This window comes from Rhinoraja longicauda, chromosome 3 (genome assembly GCF_053455715.1).
Source record: "Rhinoraja longicauda isolate Sanriku21f chromosome 3, sRhiLon1.1, whole genome shotgun sequence".
Lineage (NCBI taxonomy): Eukaryota > Metazoa > Chordata > Chondrichthyes > Rajiformes > Arhynchobatidae > Rhinoraja > Rhinoraja longicauda.
The window spans coordinates 58,410,027-58,431,140 of NC_135955.1; the positions used below are offsets into that span (position 1 = coordinate 58,410,027).

Genomic DNA, 21,114 nt, shown 5'->3' on the forward strand with positions numbered 1-21,114 from the left:
AGGCAGCAGTGTGGGGGGAAACGGAAGGCAATGTTTTAAGTCGGAACTTTTCCTATTTCTGGAGAAGGGACCTAATCCGAAATGTCTTCTGTCCATTTCCTCCCCAAATGCTGCCTTGTTGAGTTCCTCCAGCATTTAGTATTTGTGCTGAAGAGTTCCAGCATCTGAAGTCTTTTGTCTCCAACATAAAATCTTAATGCATTAACAATTAAATAATTATACATATGTATTGAAATATAAATAAGAATATTACATCAGCAAAAATCTGAAAATGTTGAACGTAGCTTTGACAATTAACTTTTAAATGTAATTATATAGTTAGCAGATGAAATATTGGGACAGACAGATCTATGTACTTTCAGCAGTGAAGGTGAGCAGTCGAAATTATGTGCAGATCTTACTTTGCAATGTAGACAAAGATTTTAATCTGCACAGAATAAAATCTGCCAGAGGAAATCAGTGGGTCAGACAGCATCTTTGGAGGGAAATAGACAAGACTGTCTATCCTGCTGAATTCCCCCAATAGTTTATTTTTTCCTCTCATAATTCCAGCATCTGCAGCCTCTGTCTTCATTTTAATCTGCATTTGTTGAAAGCCACCAAGGTATTTAGAATCCCAACAATGGTATCATCACATGACGGTTGGAATGGAGTGGACTGAAATGGCCTACTTAATACAAGAGAAACACTGCCACATACAAGAAATAAAATTCACAAGATCATAAATCCTGTTTTCTGCCTCATGGTGTCATTAGAAACATTGGGGTCTGCTGTTTCCACTAGTTTGCAATGTTTTATTCAGCACAAACACAGCAAAATATCAATGTTTCAGTGATGTGGTGTACCTCGACTTTCAGAAAGCCTTCGACAAGGTCCCACATAGGAGATTAGTGGGCAAAATTAGGGCACATGGTATTGGGGGTAGGGTACTGACATGGATAGAAAATTGGTTAACAGACAGAAAGCAAAGAGTGGGGATAAATGGGTCCCTTTCGGAATGGCAGGCAGTGACCAGTGGGGTACCGCAAGGTTCGGTGCTGGGACCCCAGCTATTTACGATATACATTAATGACTTAGACGAAGGGATTAAAAGTACCATTAGCAAATTTGCAGATGATACTAAGTTGGGGGGTAGTGTGAATTGTGAGGAAGATGCAATAAGGCTGCAGGGTGACCTGGACAGGTTGTGTGAGTGGGCGGATACATGGCAGATGCAGTTTAATGTAGATAAGTGTGAGGTTATTCACTTTGGAAGTAAGAATAGAAAGGCAGATTATTATCTGAATGGTGTCAAGTTAGGAGGAGGGGGAGTTCAACGAGATCTGGGTGTCCTAGTGCATCAGTCAATGAAAGGAAGCATGCAGGTTCAGCAGGCAGTGAAGAAAGCCAATGGAATGTTGGCCTTCGTAACAAGAGGAGTTGAGTATAGGAGCAAAGAGGTCCTTCTACAGTTGTACCGGGCCCTGGTGAGACCGCACCTGGAGTACTGTGTGCAGTTTTGGTCTCCAAATTTGAGGAAGGATATTCTTGCTATGGAGGGCGTGCAGCGTAGGTTCACTAGATTAATTCCCGGAATGGCGGGACTGTCGTATGTTGAAAGGCTGGAGCGATTGGGCTTGTATACACTGGAATTTAGAAGGATGAGGGGGGATCTTATTGAAACATATAAGATAATTAGGGGATTGGACACATTAGAGGCAGATAACATGTTCCCAATGTTGGGGGAGTCCAGAACAAGGGGCCACAGTTTGAGAATAAGGGGTAGGCCATTTAGAACGGAGATGAGGAAGAACTTTTTCAGTCAGAGGGTGGTGAAGGTGTGGAATTCTCTGCCTCAGAAGGCAGTGGAGGCCAGTTCGTTGGATGCTTTCAAGAGAGAGCTGGATAGAGCTCTTAAGGATAGCGGAGTGAGGGGGTATGGGGAGAAGGCAGGAACGGGGTACTGATTGATAGTGATCAGCCATGATCGCATTGAATGGCGGTGCTGGCTCGAAGGGCTGAATGGCCTACTCCTGCACCTATTGTCTATTGTCTATTGTCTAAATTATGTACAAAGCAACACTGGTTTCTGTAATTTTTTGCATTAATCTATAACTCCAAGGCTCTCCAAATAATAAAACGCCACAACACTCAGGTAAATCAATTAATGTGGAGTACTTCCACACTCCAATTATTTTAATCCCTTTGGGGAGGCACTAAAAGTTAAGGCAGCTTTATTAAGGTGCAAAGACATCAAAAATATTAAAGAATTAAAGGTACATTGCAATTTTTTTCCTTTGCTATTTTACATAAATTTACTAAGAAATTGACTGGTGTGCATTGTTTTTCCAGATTTTTTCCCCCTACATTTCAGCTAACTAAAATGGTGGAATACCATTGATTAAAAATACTTTAGTAACAAACCAATTTTCTATTCCTTTAACCTATTGGAAGATTGAAGCTTGATTTACTTGTTTTGTTAAAAAAATTAAAACAAACAGTTTTAAAATTTTTCCCAATGCCATTCAGTATGTAACAAATAAGCAGAGTGAAAAATCTAAATCACAAAAAAGGGAGCAGTAATGGACATATTTATACCTGCTTTGCTGCGTTTACTCAGTGGAAACTCTTCCCCCTTAAGATTGATGAAGAAACCTTTTCAACAGAATCATTAGTGCTTCAATCGGTGAACTCCAAACAATTTAGAAAATTGATAATTATTAAAGGCAAATATAACAAAATTCCTTAAATGCCCAGCTGACTGCTTTTCTTAAATTACCAAATTAAACATTCAGATTGAGATGTCACAAATTTATTTAGCAAAGGTTTACAGCACGTGATGAAAGAGGAATATACCCTGATGCCATTTTGTCTGTAATCAATATCAGAATTTTGAAATGATAAGTTATCCTTTGATCTTTGCTCTCATTGTTAGGTCATCTTCAGAACCTCAATTGTTAAAGCTTTGCATTCATTGAATCCTGGAAATTACTGTAAAGAACACTACCGGTTCGTAATTGAATCCTTATCTGGAGCTATGTTTATCCCATTTTCCAGCCATTCTCTCCAACCTTTGCAATTAATGAAACAATTTCCTTTTAAATGTTTTCATCATGTTCAACTCTCCTATTAGTGGTTAAGATATCTATCAACCTGCTGCATGAAAATATATTCCTATAAACCATTTCTATTTTCTGATTAAGAGCAACATTAAGTTTATGCCCTGATTATTCTTTGATCTCAAAACCTTCATATCTTGAAAACCCATTACATACTTCTTAATCTCTCTGTTCCACTTAAACAGCTCAAAGTTCTCAATTAACCTTCTCCTAATTAATCTTTCCATATTGAGATCATTCCAATAAATTTGTACAATTTTTATTGATCTTATATATTTCCTATAAAGGAGTGCACAGAACCTGAACTAATAGATTAACTTTGATCTATCGATGTTTATTATCAATGCAACATAATTTGCAATATGAAGAAAGGGAAAAGTACACAATGACTTTATTGACTTAGTTCTTGGTTCTATATTACTAGCTTGTGGGTTGATACAAATGGTGAATTAAGAGTATGGCAACAGTAATTTGTTCTCTCTGGCATGTACTTGATGTCTCAAGTATTAATATATTCATCAATGGGAAAAATTCCAACGGTAAACTCTGGTTTTGTGTTTCACCCTCTGATCCTCCAGTTATTAATTGGTCTCCTTGAAACAACTCCCTACCTCTCAGTACATCACTATCACATTGTCCTCCTCTGCAGCTCCACCACCTTGTGTCCCTTTGTGCCTCACACTAAACACTGCCCTTTTCCTCTCACCATGTTTCCTCTTAGCTTTTGCATTTTGGCGTTTTTATATTTGCATAATAGGCCAGATCACCATCTCAACACCACATACCATCCCCTACATATATTTCTGACAAACATGGGGAATGGACAGATGACATTTTGGGTCAGGACCCTTTCTCACACGTTCATCAACCCATCCTGCATCACCTTCCCGTCATGTATTACTTTTTTTCTCCCTTGGGACTTGTGTGTCAAAAAATAAAGACTGTCTATTTCATACTTTCCATTATATATTGCTTACATATGCCCCATAATCTTCTTAACTCAACTGTCATTTCCTACTTGGGAAACAAAACCATGGAGGTTATGGGGAAACCCATATCCCACGTTTCTGATGCCCTATTCCCTGCAGTCATATTCCCTCTCACGGACATTACATTTTCTAATGGAAACAAAAGAGACTGCAGATGCTGGCATCTTAAGCAAAGAACAAAACTGTGGAGGTACTCAGCGGTTCAAAAGAGCATCTCTGAAGGGAAACAGGCAGAAGTTGCTTTGGGTCAGCACCCTTTGTCAGACTGATGGAGATTCAGGAAGATAGCTCAAAGAAAGATGTGAAGGAAAGTGATAGAGCAAGAGCTGCCAAGTGATAGATGGATCTAGGTGGAGGGGTCAATTGGGGGAAGAGATGGGTGGAAATGGTACACGAGGCTGGAGGTGATGTGGAGCTAAAAGAGTGCAAATTGTAGAATCTAATAAGAAAGGAAGATGGGGAATGAGGCGACAGAGGGAGAGGTGGTGGGTAGAAGGGTAAATAATTGAGTATTCAGGTAGAGAAAGGTGGGTGATAAGCAGAAAGAGGAGGTGATGGTGAGGTAGGGACCTGTGTGATGGGGCAGGAATAGTGGAATGAAAGATGTGCACAAGAGTTGGCTGGAAGAGACGGAAAAGAGTAAAAGTAACATGAAAATGGAGAATTTAAAATTCACGGTACTGGGTTGTAGGCTATCCAAGTAGAATATGAGGTGCTATTCTTCCAGTTTATGTGTTACCCTCACTCTGGCAATGGAGGAGACCAAGAGTAGACAGATAGGTTCAGGAAGAGATATTTACAGTCTCGAACGATCAAGAGATCCTGCAGGACTTGGCAGACAGAGAGCAAGAGTTCGACTAGTCTACACTTGGTCTCACCGATGTAGTGGAGGCGACATCGAGAGCAAGTAGTTGGAGAAAGTGCAGGTAAACCTCTGTCTCACCTGGAGGGGCTGTTTTGTATCCCTGAATTATGGTGAAGGAGGAGATTAGGGACAGGTGTTGCACCTACCACAGTCGCATGGGACAGTTACTGGGAAAGGGCAGGAATGTATGGGGAGAGGTGAGTGGACTGAGGAGTCACTAAGAAACCAGAAAGGGGTGGGGAGGGGAAAATGTGACTGGTGGTGGGATCGTTTTGAACCTGACAGCAATGTGCAAGAAAAATATGTTGGATGTACAAACTAGTTGATCTCCTGTTATACTTAACGCGATATTATGGAGACAAACTATCTAAATATGTGATTTAATTATGCATAGTTCAAAAGAACCAAATCTAAGACAAAGAGAACAAAAAACGGGTTATTACATTATGCAGTATCTAACAGAGATTGAACTTCTGTCCTTGGATCCCAAGCTAATGTCCCCTGGTAACTCTCGTGCATTTTTTTTCAAAATCCAATATCATTTTTTCTTCTTCATGCTGTGTCTGGTGCTGTGGTTTTTTTTAACCATGCTAGATAGCAGTCAATGCTGAGGTTCAATTCTAGTTCTTTCCACAAACCTTGGAAAAAAGCTAAGTGCATTCACCCTATCTGTGCTAATGATTTTACACACGTCTGTAAGATCATCCCTCAGTCAGTACATTCCAAGGAGTCAAGCCCTAGCCTTGCCAACCTCTTCCTATGTCAGGTCCTTGAGTCCTGGCATCATCCTCTTAAATCTTTTCTGCACTCTTTCCTGCTTACTGGCATCTTTCACGTAACAGAGTGACCAAAACTGAACACAATGCATAGTGCAGCTTAACCAACGTCTTGTATAAGTGCAAAGTAAAGTCCCAATTTCTGTATTTGGTGTCCTTGATGATGAAGGCATGAATACAAAATGCCTTCTTTACCACTCTGCCAATCTGTGTCGCCACTTTTAGGAAATTATTTACTTATACGCCAAGGGTTCTTTGTTCTATAACACTCCACCGGTACTACAGTTCACTGTGAAATACCTACCCTGGTTAGTTTTGAGAAAATGCAACACCCTGCACTTATCTGAATAAATCTCCATTTTCCATACCGTGGCCCACTTACACTTTGCTGCTTTATTCACCGCCTTATGATACAACCTTGCAAAATTACTAACCACGCCTCGTATATTTTCATTCAAATCGTTGTTATAGAGGGCAAACAACAAAGGGCCCAGCACCACCCTAGGGCACACCACTAGTTATGAGCCTCCAGTCTGAAAAACAACTTTCCACCATCACCCTCTGTTTCCTTCCATGAAGCTAACTCTGTATCCAGTAAGCTAGTTGTTCCTGAATCCTTTCTCCCTCGATGTCTCTTAGCTCTATTGCCACTTTAAATCGTCCGTTCATTACCTGCTATCCTTAGTAGTCAAGAGTCAAGAGTGTTTTATTATCATATGTTCCAGATAGAACAATGAAATTCTTACTTGCTGCAGCACAACAGAATATGTAAACATAGTACACTGTAAACAATATGATAAACGAGAGAAAAAATGTAGAGATCAAAGCTGTCCTCATGGTGACGTTTTACATCTATCTACCCATTTTGCTCAAAGGTTTTACTTGCTTTAATTAAAGAACCTTTACTTGCTTGAACTAACATGAATAGAAAAAAAAATGATCCTTTAAATGCACAACATAATGCACTCTCTTCAAAATGCTGAAGTAGGTTGATAATTGTTGTGCAATTTGTTCCACGAACACAGTTTTCTATTTAAACAAAGTATTTAAAATTTACCTAAATTGATGCCATTTCAGGAATGAAACTGCAAGTAAGATCAATACTGAAAAGGAATTATTATAGCATTGCACAGGCATTCTTGACAGTGTTGCTGTGCTGGGAACCCGGTACAAATCCTATCCCCAGTCAACATTCCCAATGGGGTTTATTACCATAGCAAATTACTCAAGGCTGATGGGGATTTGTGCATTCAGGGATGCAGTCACTTCATCACATCCAAATGAGACAATGAACGCGACCAAAGGACCTGGACTTGAACTGACTGCCGACATCTGAAGCAGCCACATGTTTACCAGGGTCAACGTCGCGATGTGGAGCATCCCAGTCTGTTTGCCACCACCCCTCCCAAGAAACCTCTCCACACTAAGCCATCAGATGATTCATCGCTGGAGGAGCAGTGATAGCAGACAGATTTCTAGCACAGCAGTATGCAACCAGAAGGTTGTTTTTTTAAAATCTGGACTTAAGGACAAGAATGCTGCAGTAAAATCAAATTGTGCTATGCAGGTCCCAGTGTCTTTATTTTTCAAAAAATCCTTTAAAGAATAACCAGTGAGCAAAATGTGCTAAAAAGCTAAAGAAATGCATTAAACAGAACAGAACTGATAAAGTCTATGCTACAAAGAAAGGACACACAATTAATTTCATTGTTGTAAATTATGTAATTTATGGATGCCATTATTCTGGGTTTAAAACTTTTCAGTTATCTACCTAAAATTCCAGCAATGTAGAATTCTGTTGCATAGACCGCAGAGACTTAACTTTACAGAAGTAAAACCCATTACTAATGTGAACATAAGATTTATTGAAATTAAACAGAAAACACTAGAAAAACCCAGGCGTATAGAGAGTGGGCGGGAAGAAGATGTTTCCAGTGGTGGGAGAGTCTCGGACCAGAGGGCACAACCTCAAAATAAAAGGATGTACATTTAGAATGGAGATTAGGAGGAATTTCTTTAGCCAGAGGATGGTGAATCTGTAGAATTCATTTCTACAGATGGCAGCGGACACCAAATCATTGGGTATTTTTAAGCAGAGATTGATAGGTTCTTGATTAGAAAGGTTGTCAAAGGTTACGATGGGAAGACAGGAGAATGGGATTGAGAGGCAAAATAGATCATCCATGATCAAATGGCGGAGCAGACTCAAAAGGCCCAAATGGCCTAATTCTGCTCCTACGACTTATGGTCTTATGGTAAGGCAACATCTGTGGAATGCAAAACAATGTTCTTTCTTCAGAAATGAAAAACGATTTTCATAAGGCTTATAGAACTGGACAGCTTACTTGACCCGGCCTACTTGAGCAATGAGCATTGAAACATACAAAATACTTCAGGGGCTTGACAAACGAGCTGAAGGGAGGATGTTTTCTCTGATTCGGTCTATGATTAGATGCACAGATTGAAAATAGGGAGTGAGCCATTTATGATTGAAACAAGAAGATATTTCTTCACTCAGCAGGTGATGAACCATTGAAAATCTCTATCCCAAAGGCCTGAGGAAGCCCAATCATTGTGTTAATTCAAAACAGAGATGTATGGAGCATCCATAAACTACATAACTTCTGGATTTTGATAGAATTATGGGATACAAGGATGGTGCTAGAAAGTGGGGCTGAGGTAGAAGTTCGGTCGTAACTTTGAATAATGGTGGAATGGGCTTGAAAGGACAAATAGCCTGCCCCTGCTCCTATGTTGGGGTCGGGTGTCCTGTGTTCTTTTCTTTTTTGCTGTGTCTTGTGACTGCTGAAATTTCGTTCGGTATTTATACCGAATGACAATAAAGTGTTGTTATATTGTTATGTTCTTATGTAATATTCTACTTTGACTCGAACCCATGTGATCTTCCTTTCCCCATCCCATCTTTCCCCAGCTTCGACCAAATGTTACTAAAGGCAAGGCCCAACTGACAGACTGGCAGACACACCTTGGATGTGCCAGAAAATGGCAATTAAAAAACTGTTCACCAGATCCTGCCATTAAGTTCAACAGTCCATGCAGTCACCCTTCACCAGTCAATAATTCCTCCTCCTACATTCTTAAGGTATTTCTATGCTGTTAATTTATAACAAGAAAACACGTTTAGTTATGGCTATAAAAGGCTGAAATGACTAATTGTGGCCTGGGGTTTAGACAAGTATTCCAAAAGCACTGCAAAATATTTGATGGATACAGATCCTCCTATTCCTCTTGTTAACATCTTTACATTTACAGTAAACAATTGCATATTTACTTACCAAATATGAAGAAAATCAAGTATCAACATTCCACCGAAACCTGCACTTGTTTCAAGGTTGCCTAATCTGGTAAAATACTTTTACTCACATAATCCATAGCTTTTGGTGAAATGTGAAAGAATTCCTCAGAAAAACAAATCTGATCACTCCTTTAACATATTAATGAGAAAGTACTCAAAGAATTGTTCTGTAAATATATACTCAAATCCTGCAACAAGCACATCAGAAACAAAGTTACAATGTACCCAGAATAGTATTCCAGATAATTTAACTGATATGTAGCTCGGATCGGGAAATGTTAGCAACATTATTATTCATCTAATCAGAGAACCGTAATGTCCTTGAGAAATTTGAGGCATGCAACCATGATGTAACTAGTACAAAAAAGTATGTGCATTAAACTAGTTTTATGACTGAAGGAGGAGAATTAAGCAGAAAGATGTAAAACTGATTTCCATGAAAAATCATTGAAGACAGCATTGTAAGTGGATTAATTAACCAGCCTGCAGACAGATGGTATTCAAGACAGACCTAATGTGTACAGTTACAATATAAGACTGCCTCACTAGATATAATATGTCAGAGATTATTTTATAAGAATAGGTAAACCAATAATTTAATTTTCATTCTAATAATGAGTATTGAATGAAAAACAGGTAGGAGTGTTCGAAGAAGTCCATATAGATTCACGGTTTATTATCATCAGGTGTATTGATGTACAGTGAAAAGCTTTGTTTTTCATGCTATCCACACATACAAGACATAAATACAATCAAGTCAAACTCAAGAACAATAGATAGAGCAAAGGGGAAGATACAGAATGCAGAATACAGTTCTCAGTGTTGTGACGTAGCGCATCAAAGATAAAGTCCAATCTCCAGAATGGGGTAGAGGTAAATTGGGCAGTGCCCAAGCTTATGGATGGACCATGCAGAAGCTGGTCCAGAGTCTGGTCTGGCGTGCTTTCAAGCTTCTGTGCCTTTTGCTGGACAGAAGCAGGAAGAAGGAGGAAAGACCGGACGGGCTTAGTTTAGTTTAGTTTAGAGATACAGTGTGGAAACAGACCTTCCGCACATCAAATCAACGCCGACCAGCGATTACCCATACACTCGGTCTATACACTACAGAAGCCAAATCTACAAACCTGCATGTCTTTGGAATATGGGAGGAAACTGAAATACCCGGAGGAAGCCCACGTGGCCACAGGGAGAACAAAGAAACTCTGTACAGACAGCACCCATGTTCAGGATCAAACTTGGGTTTCTGCCGCCGTACGACAGCAATGCCACTGTGCCGTACTGCGAGTGGTCGTGGGAGGTGGCAGGGGGCCGATGGAGTCAGCTCCAATTAGGGCCATCCAGCACTGTGAGCGATGGGAGAGGTAGCATGAAACAGAGGCGGCGCAGGCAGCCATCGGTAGATCAGTCCACTATAACCAAAATTCGTTGTAAAGAGGTCTGTTAAAATGAAGTTTACTCTACAGTCTTTCAAAAAAGAACTAGGCAATTTTAACTACTTTAAGATATGTGGTAAGAAAACTTTAATTAAAATTAAATGACTATCTAGTTAACGAATAAATAATTAGGACCAGCACGTTTTTCAGAAATGAATATTAAGTAGAAAAGTTATTTGACAATATATTGAATTGAATTTGAATTTCTTTATTTGTCATTCAAAACAGGTTTGAACGAAATTTAGGTACCATGCAGTCACAACAATAGAAAAATGCAACAAAAACACTTACAACTACATAATTCAACACAAACATCCATCACAGTGACTCTCCTCCAGGCACCTCCACACTGTGATGGAAGGTAAAAAGAAAGTTCTTATCTCCTTCTTGCTTCTTCACCCGCGGTCGGGCAGTCAAACCTGCTGCGTCGTGGCGATCGAGGCTCCCGACTCTGAAGCCCCCGCCGGGCGATGGAAGATCCCGTGGTCGATTTTAAGCCGCGATGAAAAGTCCTGCAAACTGACTGAACCAAGGCCCACGATTCTGGCCGGACGAAGATGCCATTGCTGGAACCCCTGAAAATCGGTCGCCAGCCAGGGACCCGCGAGCTCCCGAAGTCACAGTCCACAGGGCAAGCAGCCGAAGCCTCCGTAGCCTCCAAAGTCAGCCAGCTCCGCGATGTCCATGGGCTCTACATCCGGAGCCCTCAAGGTCGATTCCAGCTGGAGGCCGCCAGCTCCCTGGTGCTAGGCCGCAGCACGAATGGAGATGTGACCCGGAAAAAAGACGCATCCCCGTTGAAGGAGACAAAAAAAAAGTTTCCCCCACCCCCTACATAATACACAACTAAAAGTAAACTCTTACATACATCTAACATTAAAAATGAGACAAGAAGGAAAAAGACAAACGGACCGCAGGCAAGCCGCAGCTGCTAGGACATCGCCGCCATGTCTGGGATATGTGATAGATTGGGAAAGTCCAATAGATTGGATGCACATGGAGTTCCAGAGTATCTTTGCTATCTACCATAACAAAGATAATCAGGAGAAAATTAAGTACTGCAGAATTGTGGGGAAGCAATTAAATTGGATTAATCACCGATAAGAATCTAAGAAATGTGAATCAAGTGTTAAGGTCAGCATCTAGAAATCTCTTGAAGTTAGTATTTCCAATCTGGATCTGCTTTGTAAAATATTTACTTGAATCAGAGATTAGAGCTCATGAGATATTAAAATTACCAACTCAAGTGGTGGAATCAGGAAAGGTAATTCCATGGCAAGAGATAATTGTATGAAATTAAAGGTAGTGGTAAATCAATTTTGAAAGAATCAGCAAATATATGCCATGCTATCCTTTGGAACCTCGTGTTGTTGTATTGTTCTCATTGGACTTTTCTCGGATGAAGACGATAGCATTTGCCTCTGCTGAAAAGCTTCATTGCAGTTCTGATATGCATGAGCTACAGCTTATCGAGTGGAAACTACAGATGATATCCCAATTTATGTACCTTCAGTTTTCATCCAGTCTTCATTTGGTCCAAGTATCCATAGTGGTCTCAAAACTTATCCAATTCAGACATAATTATTTGATTGGTGAGTCTGTATGTCTGGTGCCAGATATTTAATATAGGTTTTAAAGTTTTACATCGTCTTGGACTTGCTGTATACCTTCTACTAACTATATGTTAGGCTCTGAATGTCTTTATTCCTGTTTTTCATATATAGATAAACTCAATATGGATTTCTCCAAGAAATACAAGTCAGATACTTCCAACAAATAATCCCAGTTATGAGGGTCAAGTCAAGTTTATTTGTCACATACACGATGTGCAGTGAAATGAAAGTGGCAATGCCTGCGGATTGTGCAAAAAAAAGTTATAATTACAGCAAATAAATTTAAATTAATACAGAAAAGAAAATTTAGTCCCTGTAGTTATAATAGTTAACAGTCCTGATGGCCTGTGGGAAGAAACTCCGTCTCATCCTCTCCGTTTTCACAGCATGACAGCGGAGGCGTTTGCCTGACCGTAGCAGCTGGAACAGTCCGTTGCTGGGGTGGCAGAGGTCCCTCATAATCGTGCTTGCTCTTGATCTGCACCTCCTGATGTATAGGTCCTGCAGGGGGGCGAGTGTAGTTCCCATGGTGCGTTCTGCCGAACGCACTACTCTCTGCAGGGCCTTCCTGTCCTGGGCAGAGCTGTTCCCAAACCAGACTGTGGTGTTGCCGGACAGGATGCTCTCTACAGCCCCAGAGTAGAAGCATTGAAGGATCCTCAGAGACACTCTGAATTTTCTCAGTTGTCTAAGGTGGTAAAGGCGCTGCTTTGCCTTACCCACCAGTGCGGCAATGTGCGTTGTCCATGTCAGATCCTCTTTGATGTGGACTCCCAGGTATTTAAAGCTGCTCACCCTATCCACAGTAGACCTATTTATTTTCAGTGGCATGTACGTCCTTGGATGTTGAGCCCTTCTAAAGTCCACAATCAGCTCCTTAGTTTTTGTGACATTCAAGAGGAGGCTATTGTCCCGACACCAGAGTGCCAGATCAGCCACCTCCTCCCGGTAGGCCTTCTCATCGTTGTCGGAGATCCGGCCCACCACCACAGTGTCATCAGCAAACTTGATGATGGAGTTTGAGCTGAACCTGGCCACACAGTCATGTGTGTACAGGGAGTACAGTAGGGGGCTATTGACGCAACCCTGGAAGGATCCTGTGTTCAGGGTGAGGGGGCTAGATGTGTGTTCCCCCATCCTGACCATTTGGGGCCTGGCGGTGAGAAAGTCCAGGACCCAGGCACACAGAGGAGTGTTAAGCCCCAGTTCCAGCAGCTTCTCAGCCAGTCTGCTGGGGACTATTGTGTTGAAAGCTGAACTAAAGTCAATGAACAGCATCCTCACATAGCCCCCCTTCTGGCTGTCTAGATGAGAGAGAGCGGTGTGCAGAACCTGGGAGACCGCATCATCCGTGGATCTGTTCGGACGGTATGCGAACTGTGGAGGGTTCATGTTGCGAGGAAGGAGGGCACAGATGTGGTTCTTGATTAGTCTCTTGAAGCATTTCATGACAAGGTGAGGGCCACCGGTCGGTAGTCATTCAAACAAGCTGGAGAGGCATTCTTTGGCACCGGTACAATAATGGATCTTTTGAAGCATGCAGGGACCATGGACTTGGCCAAGGAGAGGTTAAATAATGTGGTGAGCACTGGAGCAAGCCGAGTAGCACAAGACTTTAGTACTCGCCCAGCTATACCATCTGGGCCTCCTGCTTTCCTCGTGTTCACATGCGTCAGAGCCCTCCTCACGTCGTGCTCGGACACCGAGAATGTGTGCACATCCCCGGTAGTGGATCCCCCTCCACCCTTCGCAGTCGGTAGGACTCTACCTTATAGTCGTCCATATTGCCGGATGCCAGGCCGGAGTTGTAAGCAGCGGTGCGAGCATTCAAAGCAGCGCGAATAGACCTGTCCACCCAGGGTTTTTGATTAGGAAAGATACTAACCCTTACCGTGGGGATGATGTTATCGGCTGTTGTTGCAATGAAGTCTGTAACCGCTTCCGCAAACTCACTGACGTCTCTGGAACTTGCTTGGAACATATTCCAAACGACATCGCTCAGTGCATCTTGCAGCATGGCCTCTGAATGGTCAGACCACCGCTTTACGTCCCTCGTCACTGTCGTTTCCCGTACTATCTGTTGTTTATACTCCGGCAGCAGGAAAATGGCAGCGTGGTCAGATTTTCCAAAAGGAGGGAGAGAAACAGCCTTGTAGCCCTTCCTGAACGGCGTGTAGCAGTGGTCCAAAGTTCTATCCCCCCTGGTGACACACGTGATGTGTTGGTAGAAGTTGGGCATGACCTTTTTGACATTTGCCCTATTAAAATCCCCAGCCACCACCATGGCCGCATCAGGGTTTTTATTTTGGTGTCGACACAACACATTTTACGAAAGATCATACAGAGTCCTGACATGGGCCTTCCCTTAGTTTCCAAGCATCCCCCCAATCTAATGTCAATTTGAACTTGCGTCTGTAGACATTATGCCCATCACTAAAAAATGTGTGGTTGCATCAATGTGCATCTCCATCATTTATCCTGATGGTGGCCTTAAACTCACATGTCCTAATCTGTTGCATTAATGCCACTTAACATGCAACCTGGTCTTCATTTCACTTGCAGATTGGTGCATTTTTAAAATATATTTAATTCATTTATGTGTTGGAATGTCATAGGCAACAAGTACAATTGCCAAGTACAAGTACAACATCATTAAATGCCACCCAAACCAAGGAGGCACCTAAGAATTAACTGCATTGATGATTTGGTGGGTCTGAAGTTACATAGGCTTAAATAGTAAGACAATTTTCTTTCCTCAAACCAAATGGGTTTTTAATGAAAATCTGTTTGTTTCATCAGTACTGGATGGAGACTAGCTTTCCTTTTATAAACAATATTACAGATTTATTTAATTTGTTGAATTTAAATTTCCCAGCTACCCTAATGGAACTCAGCATTAATGGTCCAGTACTATTTCTGTACCCCAATGGACATACATGACTGCCATCCCAAATATCGCTACTAAGGTCTCTGTGAATAACCTAGAGTTTTCATGCCAACCCCTTTTCTAATTACATAACTTATCATATGCTGAAGATGACCCAGCTGTTACTGCCACTGTATCCGGAACAAACTGAAACATCTTTATGGTTTTCTAATGCTACTTCTAACACTAATCTAACTCGCCTATTTGAAACCAAGACTTAGCACTTTTAAGAGTATTGCTTGGATGCATTGATCTGTTCATCTGTATGCAAATGCATCCCAAGGCTTGATCCCAGAAATGCTTCAAAATATGTGTCTTGATAAGTCCTTCAAAACAACTGCCAATTGCTTTTTCCAGTCTCTTGATTAAACATACCTAATTTATAACCAGAAAACTTCAGCCAGTGCCATGGAAAAAGTCAGCCTTTAGTGTTCTAATGCATTGTCAAACTGAATATCAACTCGACTGCATGTCGGAAATACGTTAACCTGTGTTGGGCATGACCAACTTCTCCATTGAAAATCGATTATAGAGGTCTGTTCCTCAGTGTTTTCCCATCACTTTTGTGGTATTATTAACTGCAACGAATGTGTTCATTTTTACTAAGCACCTGCTAAATGCCCCCTGTGAACTATCGCAGCTACCAAGTTTTTCCAAATGTTCCATTATGTCGTCTGCAATCCTTCAAACAGTTTGTAAGTGCTCTTTTCTAATATTGTACCAAAGGATCCATCAAGCTGGTTGCCACTCTTTATAAATTGATGATTTACCCAGTCTCACTTCTAACAATATGGACTCCCACAATATCCATACCATCCTTGTCACCAGTGTTGCATATTAAGTTCTCATGAGCTTACTGTGGAGTACTGAATAAACTCGCATAGACTGCAGAGCACAAAGAAACATACACAGGCATCTAGAATCAATATTTCAGTTCAGTGAGCCATTGACCATGTGATAGTTTCTTCATGTAGTAACAAGATTAAAAGGATTATACATCATCAAATGATACATAGCATAATTTACCATAATTTTAGATAATTAAATAATATAACTACACTTTTTTTAAATGCTGCAATTATATAAGATAAATTTCTGCATTAAGGCATTCTAAACAAGATAGGGGCTATTATTCATAATTGGTCAAGTTTAGTTGGAACAAAACAAGTCAGTTTGACTAAAGCCATACATTATTTTGATAATACACGCACACAAAAACAAAGTCACAAAATGCTTCAATATTAACAAGCAACAAAGATGTTTGCTTAATCATTTCAAGTTTGATTACATCCCACAAAAGCACATTCATTATTTTCTTGGCTCTCTTCAACTCAAGGCAGATCCAATTAAACACGTTCATAACTATGAACAGCAAGACAACATGGAATAGGCCTAATAAAGGGAAATCTTGTAAACAGACTGTATGCATAAATTTAATTGCTTAGACAACAGGGAAGGGTGAGAGAGAGTAGTAAAGGTTTTACCAGGGATACTCAGGACTGCAGGACCCTTTTTAATGTCAGTGTAAGAAAGCATAACATTTTGACTAGAGTTGTGATGGCACACCAAAGGAATGATCAGAAATCAAACTGAAATTGCATCTTGGTCACATATTAATAAGAACAAAGTGCCATACATATCAAAACTAATAATATTTTTCAAGCCAGCAACATGAATGGAGGCTTTGGAGGAAGAATGAATCTCTGCGAATGGAGGCAAGGGAGTGGAAGCAGTGATGTTAATTAAGGACAATAGGCAAAAGTAAATTCTCCTTATACCTGTCAAAAGTGCTCGAGTATGCATAGAAACATAGAAAATAGGTGCAGGAGTAGGCCATTCGGCCCTTCGAGCCTGCACCGCCATTCAATATGATCATGGCTGATCATCCAGCTCAGTAACCTGTACCTGCCTTCTCTCCATACCCCCTGATCCCTTTAGCAAAAAGGGCCAAATCTAACTCCCTCTTAAATATAGCCAATGAACTGGCCTCAACTACCTTCTGTGGCAGAGAATTCCACAGACTCACCACTCTCTGTGTGAAGAAATGTTTTCTCATCTCGGACCTAAAAGACTTCCCCCTTATCCTTAAGCTGCGACCCCTGGTTCTGGACTCCCCCAACATCGGGAACAATCTTCCCGCATCTAGCCTCTCCAACCCCTTAAGAATTTTATATGTTTCTATAAGATCCCCCCTCAGTCTTCTAAATTCCAGCGAGTACAAGCCTAGTCTATCCAGTCTTTCTTCATATGAAAGTCCCGCCATCCCAGGGATCAATCTAGTGAACCTTCTCTGTACTCCCTCTAAGGCAAGAACGTCTTTCTTCAGATTTGGAGCCCAAAACTGCACACAATACTCCAGGTGCGGTCTCACCAAGGCCCTGTACCACTGCAGTAGAACCTCCTTGCTCCTAAACTCAAATCCTCTTGCTATGAATGGCAACATACCATTCGCTTTCTACACTGCCTGCTCCACCTGCATGCTTGCTTTCAATGACTGGTGCACCATGACACCCAGGTCACGTTGCATCTCCCCTTCTCCTAATCGTTCACCATTCAGGTAATACTCTGCTTTCCTGTTCTTGCCACCAAAGTGGATAACCTCACATTTATCCACATTATATTGCATCTGCCATGCATTTGCCGACTCGCCTAATCTATCCAAGTCACTCTGCAGCTTCCTAGCATCCTCCTCGCAGCTAACACTGCCACCCAGCTTCGTGTCATCCGCAAACTTAGAGATGTTGCATTCAATTCCCTCGTCCAAATCATTAATATACACTGTAAATAACTGGGGTCCCAGCACTGAGCCTTGCGGTACCCCACTAGTCACTGCCTGCCATTCCGAAAAGGACCCGTTTATTCCTACTCTTTGCTTCCTGTCCGCCAACCAATTTTCTATCCACCTCAACACTGAACCCTCAATACCGTGTGCTTTAAGTTTGTACACCAATCTCCTATGTGGGACCTTGTCGAAGGCCTTCTGAAAGTCCAGATATAACACATCGACTGGTTCTCCCTTATCCACTCTACTAGTTACATCCTCGAAAAATTCTATAAGATTCGTCAGACATGATTTGCCTTTTGTAAATCCATGCTGACTTTGTCCGATGATTTCACCACTTTCCAAATGTGATGCTATCACATCTTTAATAACTGACTCTAGCATTTTCCCCACTACCGATGTTAGGCTAACTGGTCTATAATTCCCCATTTTCTCTCTCCCTCCCTTTTTAAAAAGTGGGGTTACATTAGCTACCCTCCAGTCCTCAGGAACTACTCCAGAATCTAAGGAGTTTTGAAAAATTATCACTAATGCATCCACTATTTCTGAGGCTACTTCCTTAAGCACTCTGGGATGCAGCCTATCTGGCCCTGGGGATTTATCTGCCTTTAATCCATTTAATTTACCTAACACCACTTTAAAAGAACACTTTCGTGCTTCCTTCATCAGGATGAATGAAAACCAAAATGCAAATATACTCATTTTTTAATGTTTGCCATTTGTATTCCAGGAAGATTTATGCGCAGCAAGCCCAACTCCTGCTCTGCTCAGGAAACATGCATTTCATCGAATCTTAAAACTGACATGTGGCCTGGATTAAAACATAGAGGGCAGACACTTACCTTGGTAGCATCTCTGCATACCTGCATAACTAAGCAAATCAATTTCAGGTCAAACATTTTCTTCACTATTGGGGGGGACATTGAATGTTCCTAACCTTGTCTTGGTATGATTTTTACTTCCATTGGGTGGGTGCAATGAGGTTCAGTTTCCACCCCAAAGATCTAAGCAGGCAAGTGCAGGGTGAAACTGAAAGCTTAACAATGGCTGGTTAGACCCCAACCACAATAGGCCTATGTCTGTTTTTTTTTTTACAAAGGCAGCTAACCAATCCATTCTCAGGAATGGGTTGTCAAATAAGAGGCTGTGTGGCTCCATTATAATGTTCATAAGTGATAGGAGCAGAATTAGACCATTTGGCCCATCAAATCTAGTCTGCCATTCAATCATAGCTAATCTATCTCCCCCTCTCAACCCCATTCTCCAGCCTTCTCCCCATTGCCCTGACACCCTTACTAATCAAGAATCTATCTCTGCCTTAAAAATATCCACTGACTTGGCATCCACAGCCTTCTGTGGCAATGAATTCCACAGATTCACCACCCTCTGACTAAATAAATTCCTCCTCATCTCCTTCCTAAAGGAATGTCCTTATATTCTGAGGGTATGATCTCTGGTCCTAGACTGTCCCACAAGTGGAAATATTCTCTCCACATCCACTCAATCTAAGCTTTTCACTATTTGGTAAGTTTCAATGAAGTTCCCTCTCATCCTAAACTCCAGCGAGTAGCGGCCCAGAGCCATCTAATGCTCATCATATGAGTATTATTTTCAGACCATGTTTGCTAGACCTCAGTAAATCCAGCAGGAAAGGAAGTTTGGAAGGGTTGAACGCAGTAGACAATTGCAATACACCTAAGGGTTAAGAGCTGCCAACCCTGCAAATGGCCAATCCCAAATCCTACACCCAAGTAAATTATCTAGGTCAATGTTTTTTAAACTCTCTCTTCCTCTTGCCTCCAGCATATTTGACGTAAATGATTTTCAAATTCTTTGGCAGAAGTTTACATTTTACAAAAATGAGTCACATTTTACTCTGCCAGTTTCTATCTGTACAGTAATTGCTCTTGACAAGTGGAGAAAAAGTACAGTTTAGCCTAATGGTCTGGACACTGCATTAATACATCTGCAGGTGGAACCACAAGATCATCAATCTGACCCATGAAGATGGATATATTTATGGCTACTAATTTCAATCTCACAATGTTCTGTCTAGCTACTTCTATTTCTCGGCATCTTGACACACATTTATAGTTCAGATTTTTCAAGTGACTTTTTTTTTTTTTAAACATTTTGGCTTCCATTCTAATAAATGATAGACAACTCTTGAAACTGAAAGAACTTTTATTTTTCCATTTAAAATGTACTTGTTCTGAAAATATTAAAACATTATATCAAGTGGATTGATACTCTCCAGTATACCATCACTATCTTAAACAACCTACAGTAAGACGACCCAAGGTTTCTCAGGTAGCCTAGTATACTTACAACCCAGCAGTATAAATATTGATTTCTCTAACTTCAAGTAACCCTTGCATCCCCTCTCTCTCTCTCTCTCTCCATCCATCCCCCACTATAGTCTTCATACTAGTTTTACTGTCATCCTGTTGAGTTTTACTGTCTGTATAACTCATTATCACCTACCCCACAGCAATAATGGACCTTTGGGGGCTCCCCCTTTCTTTGATCATCATTGCTTTTTGCATTTCTTTCATTCATTTGTTCTATATACCTTTAATATCTCTTGCTTACCTTTCCCTTGACTCTCAGTCTGACAAAAGGTCTCGACCCGAAACCGTCACCTATTCATTTTCTCCAGAAATCCTACCTGACCCACTGAGTTACTCCAGCTTTTTGTAGGAAAATAACTGCAGATCCTGATACAAATCGAAGGTATCACAAAATGCTGGAGTAACTCAGCAGGTCAGGCAGCATCTTGGAGAGTAGGAATGGGTGACGTTTCGGGTCGAGACCCTTCTTCAGACTGATGCCAGGGGGGCGGGACAAAGAAAGGATATAGGTGGAGACAGGAAGACAGTGGGAGACAGTGGAACCAGCACCTCATATTTTGCTTGAGCAGTTTACAGCCCAGCGATATGAACATTGACTTCTCCAACTTTAGATAGTTCCTCTGTCCCTCTCTTCCCCTCCCCCTTCCCAGTTCTCCCACTGTCTTCCTGTCTCCACCTATATCCTTTCTTTGTCCCACCCTCCCTGACATCAGTCTGAAGGGTCTCGACCCAAAACGACACCCATTCCTTCTCTCCATGATGCTGCCTGACCTGCTGAGTTACTCCAGCATTTTGTGATACCAGCTTTTTGTATGCATCTTTGATGTAAACCAGCATCTGCAGTTCCTTCCTACACACTGTATTTTAATAGTTTTGAACATTTGACTAAATAGCAAACTAGAAAAAAAGTAATGCCTCAGACTGAAGGGTCTCGACCCGAAATGTCACCCATTCCTTCTCTCCAG

The 21,114-nt window shown here is 41.3% G+C and overlaps 1 protein-coding gene across 11 annotated transcripts in view; it reads right to left on the reverse strand.

Annotated features, from left to right (window-relative positions):
- LOC144592029 (transducin-like enhancer protein 4) overlaps positions 1 to 21,114 on the reverse strand; it is a 119,694-nt gene that overhangs the window by 76,105 nt on the left and 22,475 nt on the right. The window lies entirely within an intron of this gene.